Source organism: Melopsittacus undulatus, chromosome 2, assembly GCF_012275295.1.
Source record: "Melopsittacus undulatus isolate bMelUnd1 chromosome 2, bMelUnd1.mat.Z, whole genome shotgun sequence".
In the NCBI taxonomy this organism is placed as follows: domain Eukaryota; kingdom Metazoa; phylum Chordata; class Aves; order Psittaciformes; family Psittaculidae; genus Melopsittacus; species Melopsittacus undulatus.
Window position 1 is genome coordinate 36,547,317 of NC_047528.1, and position 15,041 is coordinate 36,562,357.

A 15,041-nucleotide genomic window follows, 5' to 3' on the forward strand; every position below is an offset into this window, starting at 1 on the left:
ACACAGATTGATATCATTGGCAAACTTATTGAGCGCGCACTCAATCCCACTGTCTATGTCACCAACAGAGATGTTAAACAAGACTGGTCCCAACACCGATCCCTGAGGGACACCACTCGTTAATGGTCTCCAGGTGGACACTGAGCCATTGACCATAACTCTTTGCGTGCAGCCATCCAGCCAGTTCTTTATCCACCAAGTGGTCCACCTATCAAACTGATCTTTCTCCAATTTTAAGACAAGGATGTCATGTGGGACAGTGTCGAACGCTTTGCACAAGTCCAGGTAGATGACATCAACTGCTCCACCCCTGTCCATCACTTTTGTAGCCCCATCATAGAAGGCCAACAAATTGGTCAGGCAGGATTTCCCCTTAGTGAAGCAATGCTGGTTGTCACCAAGCACCTTGTTGTTTTTCATGTGCCCTAGCATGCCTTCCAGGAGAATCTGCTCCCAGATTTTGCCAGGCACAGAGGTGAGACTCACTGGTCTGTAATTCCCTGGGTCATCTTTATCAAATCTCTAAGTAACTTTGGATGCTGGCATAATTCAATTACTAACATAAGAATTAATTTTCAGGAACTAATCCAATGTTATTATTTGTGGATGATATTACCAAATATAGATCATGACTAAATTTTAGATACAGAATTGGGGTTTTTTTTGGTTTTCTCCAGGAGACGGCACTGAGTCTCTGGCACCTGAAAACCAGAATCTGGTTCCAAAAAAGATTGCAGATGCTGTAATTCACATCTGAAATCACTTTCTTACAAATCAGTTTAAGAAAAAAGAAAACCAAAAGAAGGCAGAAAAGAATCACTTTTTTATCTTCTTGACTCTTGACACTGAAGATTACCTTTCTTTTAAGTCAAAGCAATTCTTAAGCAGTGATGCTGGTAAATAATATTCCATTTATTCTGTCTTTGATTTTATATAAAGGAAAAAAGGTAAGCAATGGATTATGTTATGGTTTTTGCTTTTTTCAGGCTATAGCTACTAAGAAGAAATCAAATAGTCTTTAAATAAATATATTTGGGAGCTAAATTATACATGAAAATTCTAAACCATAGCTGTATTTCTGCTTTTATAATACAGAAGAGGATAAGGTTAGGAAAGCTAAAATTATGACAGAAGCAAATCTGGACAGAGTACATTAGGGGCAACAAGAAAAACTTCTGTGTGTCATTACTAAAAGAAAGACTAGGGAAAATGTGGGCCTTCTCTGGAAGGAGGCAGGAGACCTGGTTACCTTGTTACACAGTTGCATGGGACTAATGAGATGCATCCACAGGAACTGGTGGCTGAAGTAACTAAGCCATTATCTGTCATATCTGAGATGTTTTGGCAGTCTGGTGAAGTTCTTACTGACTGGAAAAGGAGAAATATAACCCTCATTTTTGAAAAGGGGAAAAGAAAGATCTGGGGAACTAGAGGCCATCCAGTTTCACCTGAATGCCAGACAATATTCTCCTGGAAACTAGGCTAAGGCACATAGACAATAAGGGGATAATTATTAATGGCTAACATGGCTTCACTAAGGGCAAATCATGCCTGGCAATTTTAGTGATCTTCTAAGATGAGGCTAGAGTGCTGGTGGGTAAGGGAAGAACAGCTGATGTCATCTGCCTGAACTTGTGCAAATCATTCGATGCTCTCCTCCATGACATCCTTGTCTCTAAACTGGAGAAGCATGAAGCATGGGCTTGACATGTAGACCATTTAGTGAATAAAGAATTGGCTGGATTGTCACTCTTAAAGAGTTGCTCTCAAGAGCTCAATATCCAAGTGGAGACCAGTGATGAACTGTGTTCCTCAGGGGCTGGTACTGAGACTCGCATTGTGTAACATCTGTGTCAACAACATGGGGAGTGTGATCAAGTGCACCCTCAGCAAGTTTGCAGACAACATCAAGCTGTGTGATGCAGTCAAAACATCACACAGCTGGTGGGAAGGGATGCCATTCAGATGTAGCCCCATGCTAACCTCATGAAGTTCAACAAAGCCAAGTGTAAGGTCCTGCACCTGAGCCGGGCAATACCAAGCAAAAATCCAGGCTGTGTAAGGGATGGATTGAAAACAGAACTGAATAGAAGGTTTGGGGGTGTTGGATGATGAGAAGCTCAACATAACTTGGCAATGTTTGCTTGCAGCCCAGAAAGCCAACCATATGCTCGGCTGCATTAAAAGAAGTGCTACCAGTAGGCTGAGGGAAGTGATTCTGTCCCTCTGTTCCAGTTTCAAGAGACCCCCTCATGAAGCACATCTCCTATGAAGACAGGCTGAGAGAGCTAGGCTTGTGTAACCTGGAGAAGGCTCTGGGGAGACCTTAGAGATGTCTTCAGGTTCCTACAGGGGGTCTATAAGAACACCAGAGAGGGACTTCTTAAAAGGGCATACAGTGACAGGACAAGAGGTAATGGCTTTAAACAGAAAGAGGGTAGATTTAGGCTAGATATTAGGAAGTTCTTCACCATGAGGGTGGTGAGACACTGTAACACTTTTCTCAGAGAAGTTCTGGATGCCTGCTTCCTGGAAGTGTTGAAAACCAGGTTAGATGGGGCTTTGAGCAAGCTGGTGTATTGGAATATGCTCCTGGCCATGGCATGGGGGTTGGAAGTATGTGATCTTTAAGGTCCCTTCCAACCCAAACCATTCCTATAATTCTATGAAGACGATCTCTTGGGAATTCCTCTTGAGAAAAATATCTGAAGTTCTAGGTGAAAAAAAATGCAGTAAAATGGTCAAGCAATTGAGTAGTCAATATTGTACTATGTCCTTATAAGTAGCTAGCCACTCTCAGCACAAATAACAATACAAGTACACAGACAACAGGGTTTTTATATGACCCTGATAATCAAAATTAAAAAAAAAAAAGAACAACAAACCCCAAACCCTAAGAGACATTTAAAGAAGACCCAAACACAAAGATGGTTCAATTGGTGCATCCAGAAGTTGAAAGGTAGAAAATCACTGTTGAATCATTTTCTGGGATACCTGGATGTCTCTCACCCTGTGCAACTGATCTTCTAGAAACAGTCCCTATTCAGCAGAAAAAGGGATTGAATTACTGTTGAAGGTGGGACCTATTACCATAGCCAGTAGACCTGACAGTTCCAGAAACAGAGAATTGCAAAATAGGTTAGTGAATAAAATTTATTATTGCTATATACATATCATTTATTTACATATGTATTGGTAAATCCTCTCCTTATACTCTATTGATAATTTCCCTGTCTTTAAATTATAGTGCAATAATATGTCAAGTTAGATAAAAGAGCACGCAATTTTTCATTCTAGAACTGACAAATTCCTCCACCTGATGTAGACATGCAACCAAGAAGTGAATTTTCTTAAGACACAAAAGGAATTAACTGTTGACAAATATATAAATACTAATTTTCTTTACATGCATATGTACATCAAGGGAATAACGAACATATGATTTCATATCTATAGCTTAAATTAGTTCTGGCTGTATAATACAAGGGAGCTGATACCATACAGTTACCACTGATTGCTATGGTTGTTGGTGGCTCTATGTTACCAAGATCAGAGCAATCAGATTTAACAATACTTAGGACAAAAAAGAAAATATGCCTGAACTGAAATACGCTTGTGTTTTTAACTGCTGGTTGGTTTTAGTTTTGGGTTTTTTTTCACTTATGACTAACAGTTGTCACAGGACACTATTTAGCTATAGATAAAAGACAGAAGGGAATTTGCCAGTATCTAATAGTCATACTAGTTTTTCTTTCCCATTATGTTTGCAAGTGAAAAACAAATCTGTGTAACAATTGTTTTTGTCTTTTTGTTAAGGATTTGCTCTACTTGTTTGGCAATCCTTTTACAACTTCATAATGTAAATGTAACAGTTTTTAATTTTAAGTGTTACAATATGAATATTAGCACCACGCAAAAAAAACAAATATACTGTACTTCAATAGTTTGTGATACTTCTGTCTTTAATTTATGTTTGCAATCCATTCTTTTCTGTTTAAATAATACTTTTATTTATATTTTTATTCTTTCTCATGTATTTCAGCATTTTGCCTATATTACCTTAATAAATGCATAAAGAGTAATTATTTTTTTTCTGTTTAATTATCTTTAAAATGTGCATCATGAACATTAGCACCTGCTTTTGTGTACAGTGTGCATGCACTGAGATAGGATTTCTCACTTTATAGCATTTTCCCTTATTTTCATACATTAAATGTCACTTAGTAATTTACATGCAAACAGTCTTAGCAGGGCAATACTTTATACTTCTTAGTAACTTCATGCTCAGAAAGAAATTATTACTTAAGATATTTATATTTTTTTCTTTCTTTAAATTAATTTCCTAGTTTGATATTTTAACTCACAATTATAAAAGCTTAAAATAATATCATATATACCATTATTAGATCCAATGTTGAGATGTAATTCTGCAAGCATAATCACAGGTTTGTTCAGAAATAGCCACAGCAATTTTGGTTTGCATTTTGAAGTGCAGTCACATCATAGACCTAGTGCTGTTTTGTCATCTGGGTGTAGCTGAAATCTGCTGACTACAGTTAGCTGTCCTGAATGACATTATGAGTCTCTAGGGAATGTCAAAGTATTATTACTATTTGCTTGTGAAAAACGTTTTCTCAACTAGCTTTAGATTATTGGGATTACACTCAAGTAAACATTTTGTTGTTGAATATTAAATTAAAAGAGATTACTTTGAATTTACTTGCAAATATATTGGTTTTTCTTACTCCTAATTGACATTACTAGGGTTCAGATGGGCTGGCAATTGTTTTCACTATCACTAGAAAAATAATTTGCATGCCTTCAGATTGGAATTTTATTTTTATAGAAATTTCTTTATAAATAGACACAGTGGAATTTTAAGTCAATAAATGCCTATTTCTAGGCTGAATTCCTGACATTGCTGTATATGCTGTTAAGGGTGTTTATGAGTTTATTCCATATTGCATTTCTAATTTTACCTCTGCGCATAGGTCAAAACTAGAAACCATTTAATACACCTCCTACTATTTGGGTCCCTAGTCAGAAAAGAACACAACAACAACAAAAAAGAAGCAGTAAGTAATGTTTTTCCCTCCTTCCTATAAATGTCACAGCTTGTCGTCAGCTACCTGGGTATATTAATATTCTGCAGCAGATTTCTGTCTCTGAGTGAAATGTCTGTCAAGTGAGCAGAAGGACAGTTAGTTATGGGCTCTTAACCAGCTGAATGTTGATTTCATTTGAATGTCCGTAGAGAATGATAAAAATGGTTCTTGCTATTCTCTATTATGTCTATTCAGTTTAGACAGATTTGCATTTTCTCAGGATTTCCATAATTTTTTCTTTTCTATGATAGAAATTATAATTTTTCTGTGAAAAGTGTTTTGTGGGGATTTTTTCAATCATCAATGTAGTTGCCCCAAAGTCACCTGCATAAGTATTACACCTAATTAGCCATCAAACGGGGAAAAAAAAAAGAAAAAAAGTGTTTAATTAGCTGAGTCCATAAAAACTTTACCTTATGAAACTCACATAGAAAACATACCATGAACATATGTAAGCCGTACCTTATGTGAAGGTATTACATAGATGGTAAGAGATGGTGGGATATTTTGTTTTAATCCCCAGGACTTATTCTATAGTCGGTCTACATGTAATACAGAGGTGAGATTCACACATACATGAAGACACCTAAGATGGGTTAATTAAAATACTGCATATATTTCTATGTGTGGACTGGCTATCTGGACTCCCACTACTGTGACAGCTGAACTAGTGAAAAAAGAGTGCGAATTGTTATCCCGGTTATCCTAAACACTTACAAATTATTAACTTTCTATGTACTCCCTTGATTGTACTGGTGAAATACTTTCCTTAAATCAGGAGTGAACTTCTGAAGTAAACTTCTGATTGTTCATATTTTGTTTCCATTGTGTTGTTTTCCATTGTGAAACAATCTGAGGGTACATGAACTGCAGTGTTCTTTTCAGGTGAAATTAAACTAGAAGATATTAGCTGGATCAGTAAGAAAGCATGCATTTTTGCAGCATTTCTATTTTGATGACCAAGATGTCTAGAAGAATATTTGGTGCTAGTTAAAATATATAATCTATTAACTTTGTTATCATTTTGTAAAACAGACGTGTCCAGACCTGGTATTAGCAGGTATTCAAATACAAGATGAAGAATCAGGCTCTAACCAATATCCATTATGGAATCATAGAATAGTTAGGGTTGGAAAGGACCTTAAGATCATCTAGTTACAACCCCCCTGCCATGGACCGGGACCCATGCCACCCAAAGCTTCCTCCAACCTGGCCCCAAACACTGCCGGGATTGGAGAATTCACAACCTCCCTGGGCAACCCATTCCAGTGCCCCACCACCCTAACAGTAAATAATTTCTTCCATATATCCAATCTAAACTTCCCCTGTTTGAGTTTTAACCCATTACCCCTTGTCCTGTCACTACAGTCCCTAATGAATAATCCACTCTATGTCAGATACGGAGTAAATAAAACACAGTATCAATATTTAAGATATTCAGAAAACATGAATTCTCTTCAAAAAGAAAATTAAGCCTAAGTAGGTGTAAATCTTAATTTATGTTTGTTATTTAGAAATTTTGATAGGCAGATTGAACATTCATTTCTTAGTAGAAAATGATTTGGAATAGAAAAAGGGAGTGTGACAATACCAACACCACCTGAAATAGACTGAGAAAGAAAAAGGAAGTATATACTGATATGGAAAAAAAAAAAACAAAACAACCAAAACAGGTTGTTTTTCAAATTGCTAAGTACAGTTACCTTTTGGATAAACTATATGACAGTATTTTATAATTTCCTAACATGCTCTGCAATAGGCAACTTGCCAATAGTATCTATATTAAAAGTGCTCTATTGTCATTTCTTGAATTTAAGTCTTGGTTTTAGAGGGTGAATATACTAAATACTACTTGATTAACACCGTAGTCATCAAAGAAAAAGATTGCTTGAACTGATGGAGGATAAGGGTCTTTTGTTCCCCTGTATATCATCTGTATCTATTTTTGAAGAGTAATCGGGGTAATTTCTGGTGTTCTGTAGCTCTGTGGGATTGGTGCTTGAAAGTTAGGCATATAACTTGTTTCTCCAGTGTAAAAACATCACAAAAGGAGTAATAATACTCTTCAGGTTTTGAGTATTGTCACTGAGATTAGGAAAGAATCTTGTTTTCTTGATAAATATTCTCAGTTATTTGACTGGATTGACATTTAGTTTTGAAGCCTACCAGAGGGGCAACACACTAGTCTCTATGGGCCGTGATTCAGATCTGGTACACTGCACTGCCATGCTCTAAGACTTGGGACACAGTCACACTGCTTCTGATGAACAAGAATTAAAAGATGAACTCCTTCAGAGCCTACTAAAGATCAGTATGAGGAATTGCTTGAATAATGCAAAACTGTTTCTTCTGCCCTGCTGCTCAAAGGCTAAGCAGGTTGCCTCTATAACTCTCACCAACTTTGTAAGCCATGCCTAGAAACCCAAATAAACCATGCAGGGCACATTACAGGTCAGGAAATGTCTAATTTCCACCTTTAATTTATCATGCCGGAATACATGTGGGAACTAGAGAAGCAATCACTAGAATTTAATAATAGAAGCCAGATTAGCCATTGGTCAACCTTTCAGGAGATAGGGCACAGAGAGAACAGATCAGAAACACATTCTACTTCACAGCCTCATGCAGTCAGCAAGTTAAATTGAAATACTATAGAAAGATAAACAAGTATAAAAACATATACAACAACTACATAAGCATAACAACAGGAAATAAATAGCAGCTTGCAGTAAAGAGATCATAGAATCATAGAATCATAGAATAGTTAGGATTGTACTAAGTCCAAAGCCTCTTGTAAAATGACTCAGTGCTCCAGGGAGATTTCCTTGGGGTAATTCCAATTTTTTCACCGCACAGTCTGCTCCCCTGATCTAAATGAGGATGGTGAAAACTAGTGAATACTGAGTGACTACTCTCTATTCATGGTTGCTTTGATGTGTAGGGTGGTAGAAGAAACCCTGACCATGCAGCAACTTGTCTGTGCAGTTTCTGACAAAGGTAAAAGGAGGAAGACAAGGGAAAAAATATCTCCAAACAGAAACACATGCAGTAAGCCAATTGCCCCATGTCACTTCATGCTTACTTATTTTAGTGGTATGACATATTTGCTGCTTGAGTGACACAGGAAACTGAAGATGTCAAGAAAATTTCTGAATTTTCAGTATTTGTTAATAGAGAAAAAGTCCCACATTTTTCCTTAAATACTTGCAGTGTTAGGAAAGACAATGATTTATAGGAGTTACAGAAAAGCAACACCAGGAAATAATCCAGTTTTCAATGCACAGGGCTTCTTGGCCAAAAGCAGTGAGTGACAAAAACCTCAATGACTGATCTAAAGAGGGCTGGACTACAGGGATTCTGGAGTGGGACTCTTCATTAGCGACTGTAACGACAGGACAAGGGGGAATAGGTTTAAACTTAGAGGAAGTTTAGGTTGGATATAAAGAAGAAGTTCTTTACTGTGAGGGTGGTGAGGCACTAGAACTGTTTGCCCAAAGAAGTTGTGAGTGCTCCATCCCTAGCAGTGTTCCAGGCCAGGCTGGACAGTCTTAGGTGACATGGTTTAGTGTGTGGTGTCCATGCCCACCTCAGAGAGTTTGGAACTGGATGATATTAAAGTTCTTTCCAGCCCAAACCATTCTATGATTCTGTGATTCTATGAAGTTAGCAGATATTATGAAATTCCATTTATTTTAATTTTTATATACAGCAACAGGACAAGAAACCTTGCACTACATTTGAAATTTAGATTAATTTTTCAGAAGATTATAGTTTTTCCTACTGTGAAAACTGTTGCTTTTTTCTTGGTAAACTGGCTTTGCCTGTTAATAGTTTTGGTATCAATCTCTTTAGCTTGGAAAAGAGGAGAATGAGGGGTGACCTCATCAGTGTTTACAAATATGTAAAGGGGGGGTGTCAGGATGACGGAGCTAGGCTTTTCTCAGTGATATCCAGTGACAGGACAAGGGGCAATGGGTGAACTGGAGCATAGGAGGTTCCACGTTAACATCAGGAAGAACTTCTTTACTGTAAGAGTGACAGAGCACTGGAACAGGTTGCCCAGGGGGGTTGTGGAGTCTCCTACGCTGGAGATATTCAAGGCCCGCCTGGACAAGTTCCTGTGTGATGTACTCTAGGTTACCCTGCTCTTGCAGGGGGGTTGGACTAGATGATCATTCGAGGTCCCTTCCAACCCTTGTGATTCTGTGATTCTGTGACCTCAAGATCATCTAGTTCCAAGCCCCATGCCATGGGCAGGGCCACCTCACACTAAACCATATCACCTAAGGCTTCACCCAACCTGGTCTTGAACACTGCCAAGGATGGAGCTTTCACTACCACCCTGGGCAACGCATTCCAGTACCTCACCACCCTAACAGTAAAGAATTTCTTCCTTATATCAAGTCTAAACCTCTGCCGTTTAAGTTTCAACCCATTACCCCTTGTCCTGTCACTACAGTCCCTAATAAATAGACCCTCCCCAGCATCCCTGTAGGCCCCCTTCAGATACTGGAAGGCTGCTATGAGGTCTCCATGCAGCCTTCTCATCTCCAGCCTGAACAGCCCCAACTTTCTCAGCCTGTCTTCATATGGGAGGTGCTCCAGTCCCCTGATCATCCTTGTGGCCCTCCTCTGCACTTGTTCCAAAAGTTCCATGTCCTTTTTATGTTGAGGCCAACAGAACTACACACAATACTCCAAGTGAGGTCTCACGAGAGCAGAGTAGAGGGGCAGGATCACCTCCTTCAACTTGCTGGTAACACTCCTTTTGATGCAGCCCAGTATATGGTTGGCTTTCTGGGCTGTGAGTGCACACTGCTGGCTCATGTTCATTTTCTCATTGACTAACACCCCCAAGTCCTTCTCCGCAGGACTACCATGAATTTCCTTTTTGCCCAACCTGTAGCTGTGCCTGGGATTGCTCCGACCCAGGTGTAAGACTTTGCATTTGGCATGGTTAAACTTCATGAGGTTGGCATCAGCCCACCTCACAAGTGTGTCAAGGTCCCTCTGAATGGCATTCTTTCCCTCTAGCGTATCAACTGAACCACACAGCTTGGTGTCATCGGCAAACTTGCTGAGGGCACACTCAATTCCATTGTCCATGTCACCAACAAAGATATTGAACAAGACCGGTCCAACACCGATCCCTGAGGGACACCACTCGTTACTGGTCTCCAGCTGGACATTGAACCGTTGACCACAACTCTTTGAGTGCAACCATCCAGACAGTTCTTTATCCACCAAGTGGTCCACCTGTCAAATTGCTGACACTCCAATTTAGAGACAAGGATGTCATGTGGGACAGTGTCGAACGCTTTGCACGAGTCCAGGTAGATGACGTCAACTGCTCCACCCCTGTCCATCACTTTTGTAGCCCTGTCATAGAAGGCCACCAAATTGGTCAGGCAGGATTTTCCGCAAGTAAAGCCATGCTGGCTGTCACCAAGCACCTTGCTCTTTTTCATGTGCCCTAGCATGCCTTCCAGGAGAATCTGCTCCATGATCCTGCTAGGCACAGAGGTGAGACTGACTGGTCTGTAATTCCCCGGATCATCCATTTTCCCCTTCTTGAAAATGGGGGTTTTATTTCCCTTTTTCCAGTCATCAGGAACTTCACCTGTCTGCCATGATTTTTCAAATATGATTTGCAACTTCATTCGCCAGCTCCTTCAGGTCCCGCAGATGGATTTCATCAGGGCCCATGGACTTGTGTACGTTCCGGTTCTTAAGATGGTCTCGAACCAGATCTTCATGTACAGTGGGCCCAAGGTCTAGGTTTTCACAGTCCCTACATGGGCCTTCCAGGACTTGGGTGCTGCGGTCAGAGCCTTTGCCAGTGAAGACCGGGGCAAAGAAGCCATTCAGAGCCTCAGCCTTCTCCAAATCCTGTGTAGCCAGTTCTCCTGAAAGTTTCTGGAGGGGGCCTACATTGTCCTTAGTCTGTTTTTTAGCCGCTACATACCTATAAAATCCCTTCCTGTTATCTTTAACATCCCTTGCCAAGTTTAGCTCCAATTGGGCCTTAGCTTTCCTAACTTGGTCCCTAACTACCCTGACAACATCCCTGTATTCATCCCAGGCCACCTGTCCTTGCTACCACCTTTTATAAGCCTCTTTTTTCCTGTGAATTTTCCTCAGCAGCTCCTTATCCATCCAAGGAATTCTTCTGGTTCTCCTGCTGCACTTCCTTCTAGTTGGGATGCAACATTCCTGTGCTTTTAGTAGGTGATCCTTTAATATCAACCAGAAATCTTGGGCCCCCTTGCCCTCTAGGGCTATATCCCATGGAACCTTGCTAAGCAGGTTCCTGAAGAGGCCAAAATCTGCTCTCTTGAAGTCCAGGGCAGTGAGCTTACTGCATGCTCTTCTCACTGTCTTGAGGACCTCAAATTTGACCATCTCGTGATCACTGCATCCAAGACTTCCCTGGAGAGTCACATTTCCAACGAGCCCTTCCCTGTTGGTGAACACGAGGTCAAGCAGGACACCTCTCCTCGTCGGCTCCTTTATTGCTTGCAGAAGGAAGTTGTGTTCCACACAATCGAGAAACATCCTGGATTGTTTGTGTCGGGCCCTACCATTGCCCCAACAGATGTCAGGGTGGTTGAAGTCCCCCATGAGAACAAGGGCCTGCGATTCTGAGGCTTTTCCTATTTGTCTGTAGAGTTCTTCATCCACAGGTTCCTCTTGGTCAGGCGGTCTGTAACATATCCCCACAGTAATGTGTCCCATCACCGATTTCCCCTTAACCCTGACCCAGAAACATTCTGTTAACTGATCACCTGTCCCCAGACAGAGTTCCATACTCTCCAGCCTATCCCTAACATAAAGGCCAGCTCCCCCTCCCCTCCTAACAGGCCTGTCTTTTCTAAAAAGCCTATAACCCTCCATTCCAACAGTCCAGTCAAAGGAGCCATCCCACCATGTTTCGGTGATGCCTATTATATCATAGCCCCATAGATGTGCCCACATCTCTAATTCCTCTTGTTTATTCCCCATGCTACGGGCATTTGTATAGAGGCATCTGATCCGAGCTCCAAATGAAGCCAGCTCAGTGGCTGGAGCGGCTAGAATATTACTACATTGCTCAGAGTATTTATTATAGGTGCTGGCAACTGACTGGGTGTGTTGGGATGGAATGATGCTCCCCTCTCCCAACACAAGTAGTTTAAAGCATCCTTGACAAGTCTGACAAGCCTCCCAGCAAAGCCACTCTTCCCTTTCTTTACCAGAGCAGTTCCACCAGCCCCCAGTAGGCCTGGCCTACAAATGTGGGCCCCATGTCCAAGACACCCAAACCCTTGACTATGACACCACCCTTTTAACCATTTATTAACCTGTCCAATCCTCCTTGCCTTCGGAAGGTCCTCACCTGTACCCTGGACAATTGTCGAAAAGACTATCTGAGCTCCAGAACCTCTGACAACCTCTCCCATAGCTCTGTAGTCCTTCTTTATACTCCTCAGGCTACTACTATCTATATCCCTAGCACCCACATGTATCACTAGAAGCGGGTAATAGTCCGTGGGACTTACTAGAGCAGGCAGCCTCTCCGCAACATCCCTGATCCATGCCCCAGGTAGGCAACACACCTCCCTTGTGACCGGGTCAGGCCGACAGATGAGAGCTTCTGTCCCTTTCAAGGCAGAGTCCCCTACTGGGGGTAGCACCAGTAAAGATCTGTACCAGTGCACCAGCCGACTGTTTCTGACGCAAGTGCATTTCCCCATCAGCCCCCTGCAGGACAGCAAAGCGGTTCAGGGTGGGTATAGCAGATTTAGGAGGAAGCTCCTTGCTTTTAATTGCTCTCTTCCTCCTTTGGTTGTTTTTTTTTTTTGTTACTAACTCCCAGCTTCCCTGATCAACAGCCCCCTTCTTTCCTCCAGGAGTTAGAGGGGAATCTTGAGGCCCCTGTGGTTTTTGGTCCTGGAGCAAGTAGTCCTGCTTCCTCTCAGCTTTCCTGACATCTTGCAGCTTACTGACAGCATCTCGTAGCTCAGACACCTGCTGGAGGAGGATCTCCATCAGGGAGCAGCGAGCGCAGCCCTGCCCATTCTGCACCTTTCCCTCACAAGACCAGTGCAGGCACTCTCTACACTCCAAGCTCTGCACCGCAACCTCCCCACTTACTGGCTCTGTCTGGGTGCCTACGCTGGCCACCACTGGGGCCGCCGGGGCAGAGCTCCCAGACCGGACCCTCGTCGTACGGTGAGTGCTCACCATCCTGCTTGCCTGCCCGCGCAAACTGCTGCGCAAACTGCCTCGACCTGCTCTGTTTGCCAGCTCTGGTCACCGCGCTCCCTGGGTAGATTTTTAACCACTCACAGTTGGTGCCACTCCTCCTGTCTCCACCCCCGGTGAGTCACCTACTCGAGGTAGCTGAGCTCTTTGCAAGTCCTGTTGAGAATTTGAGGCTCCCTCCTCAGTGGCTCTTGTTGCTCTGTGGTGAGGCTTCTGGTCGCTGATCTGCCCCGGCTCCACTCCGATGCCACAGGCGTCCTTTCTCAAGCCACCCCCCTCAGCAAGTGACTAACAATGGCTGCTGAGGGCTGGTTTGAATCTTCCACCGAGATGTAGGTTAAACCGCCAGTGACCGACTTAGAGCAAAAAGTTCATCTTCTTTATTGTCCCATGTTTCTCTTTAATAAAAGAGTGTGAGAGGCTGTTCTAAAATCAGTTGTGGATCCCTGATTTTTAGGGCAGAACTGATCCCCAGTGTGTGTTAGAGCAGCTGGAATCTGTTCTATCTCACAGAGGCTCCCTATCATTCCTAAAGTGTCAGACATCTGACAGGGGCACCTGGAGTATATCACACTTCAGCTGTGCATTTTTAATACTAATTTTTGCACACAATCTCACTACGAGTGTGGCTGCAGCCAGCTATCCTAACTTGAGAAATGAAACAGAAATGTATCTGTGATATAGTAAGTGTATGTTTCAGATGAACCAAAATATCTATTTTCTATGTGCTATCAGTAATAAAAATCTGCTGTAGAACAGAAAGGTATTTTCAGTTTATACCATCTTATAATACTTCATCCAGATATCCAGAAGATATTGATATTTAAAACTGGCTGTAAAACTTTTCAAGTTCTGGACTTCAGTGCATAACAGGGGACTTCATTAGTATTTTTAAAATACAAAAATATTCTAAAATACTGTTATAAAATTCAGTGGCTAAATCAACAAAAGGTGGAATGTAATAACCTGAGTATTGGTCAGTATCTTTTTTATATAAATGGCTGCCAGGTTAATGCAGGGAAGTCTGAAAATACATGTATGGTGGGGGCGTGATGAGATGAAAGCAAGTAGCTAAAAACTTCCTTAGTTATTTGAAATTAATAATTGTACTTTATTGTTTGCAATTAAGATGGGAAAAGGGGGAATTTGGAAATGGTACAATGAATTGTGTACTTAGCTTTGTACTCCACTATTATTCTTTTGAATCTACTAAGGTCTAATATGGACCTTAATATAGTATAGTAGAATAGTAGAATATAGTTGTATAGTAGAATAAAACAGACAGTGTTATTTACAGTAGATATTTACAGCAGTCTCCACATTAAGAAGATTAAGGTTGTCTGCTCATATTTGGTCTGCATAACAACTTATGATTCTGATTGCCAGGTTAACATGAGAACCTCTGCAACACTCTTAAGCCATTCAACAGCAGAGCTAATAATTTCTCTTTTCAATAATCAACATATTATTTTTTAAATATCAAAAAGACATGGATAAACATGAAAAGCTATGAATTAGTTTTCTTATGAGTTATGTGAGTAATTTTTGGGAAGTTGTATTACTTTTTTGTTATTTACTTTTTTTAGTCTTAGTAGCAGTTTTGGAGCAAAGCAGTGTTTTTATTGCATGAAACTAAAGGTGTGAGTTGAATATCCTGGGGCATGATATGAGAAAATGTAAAAGTTTTTGAAG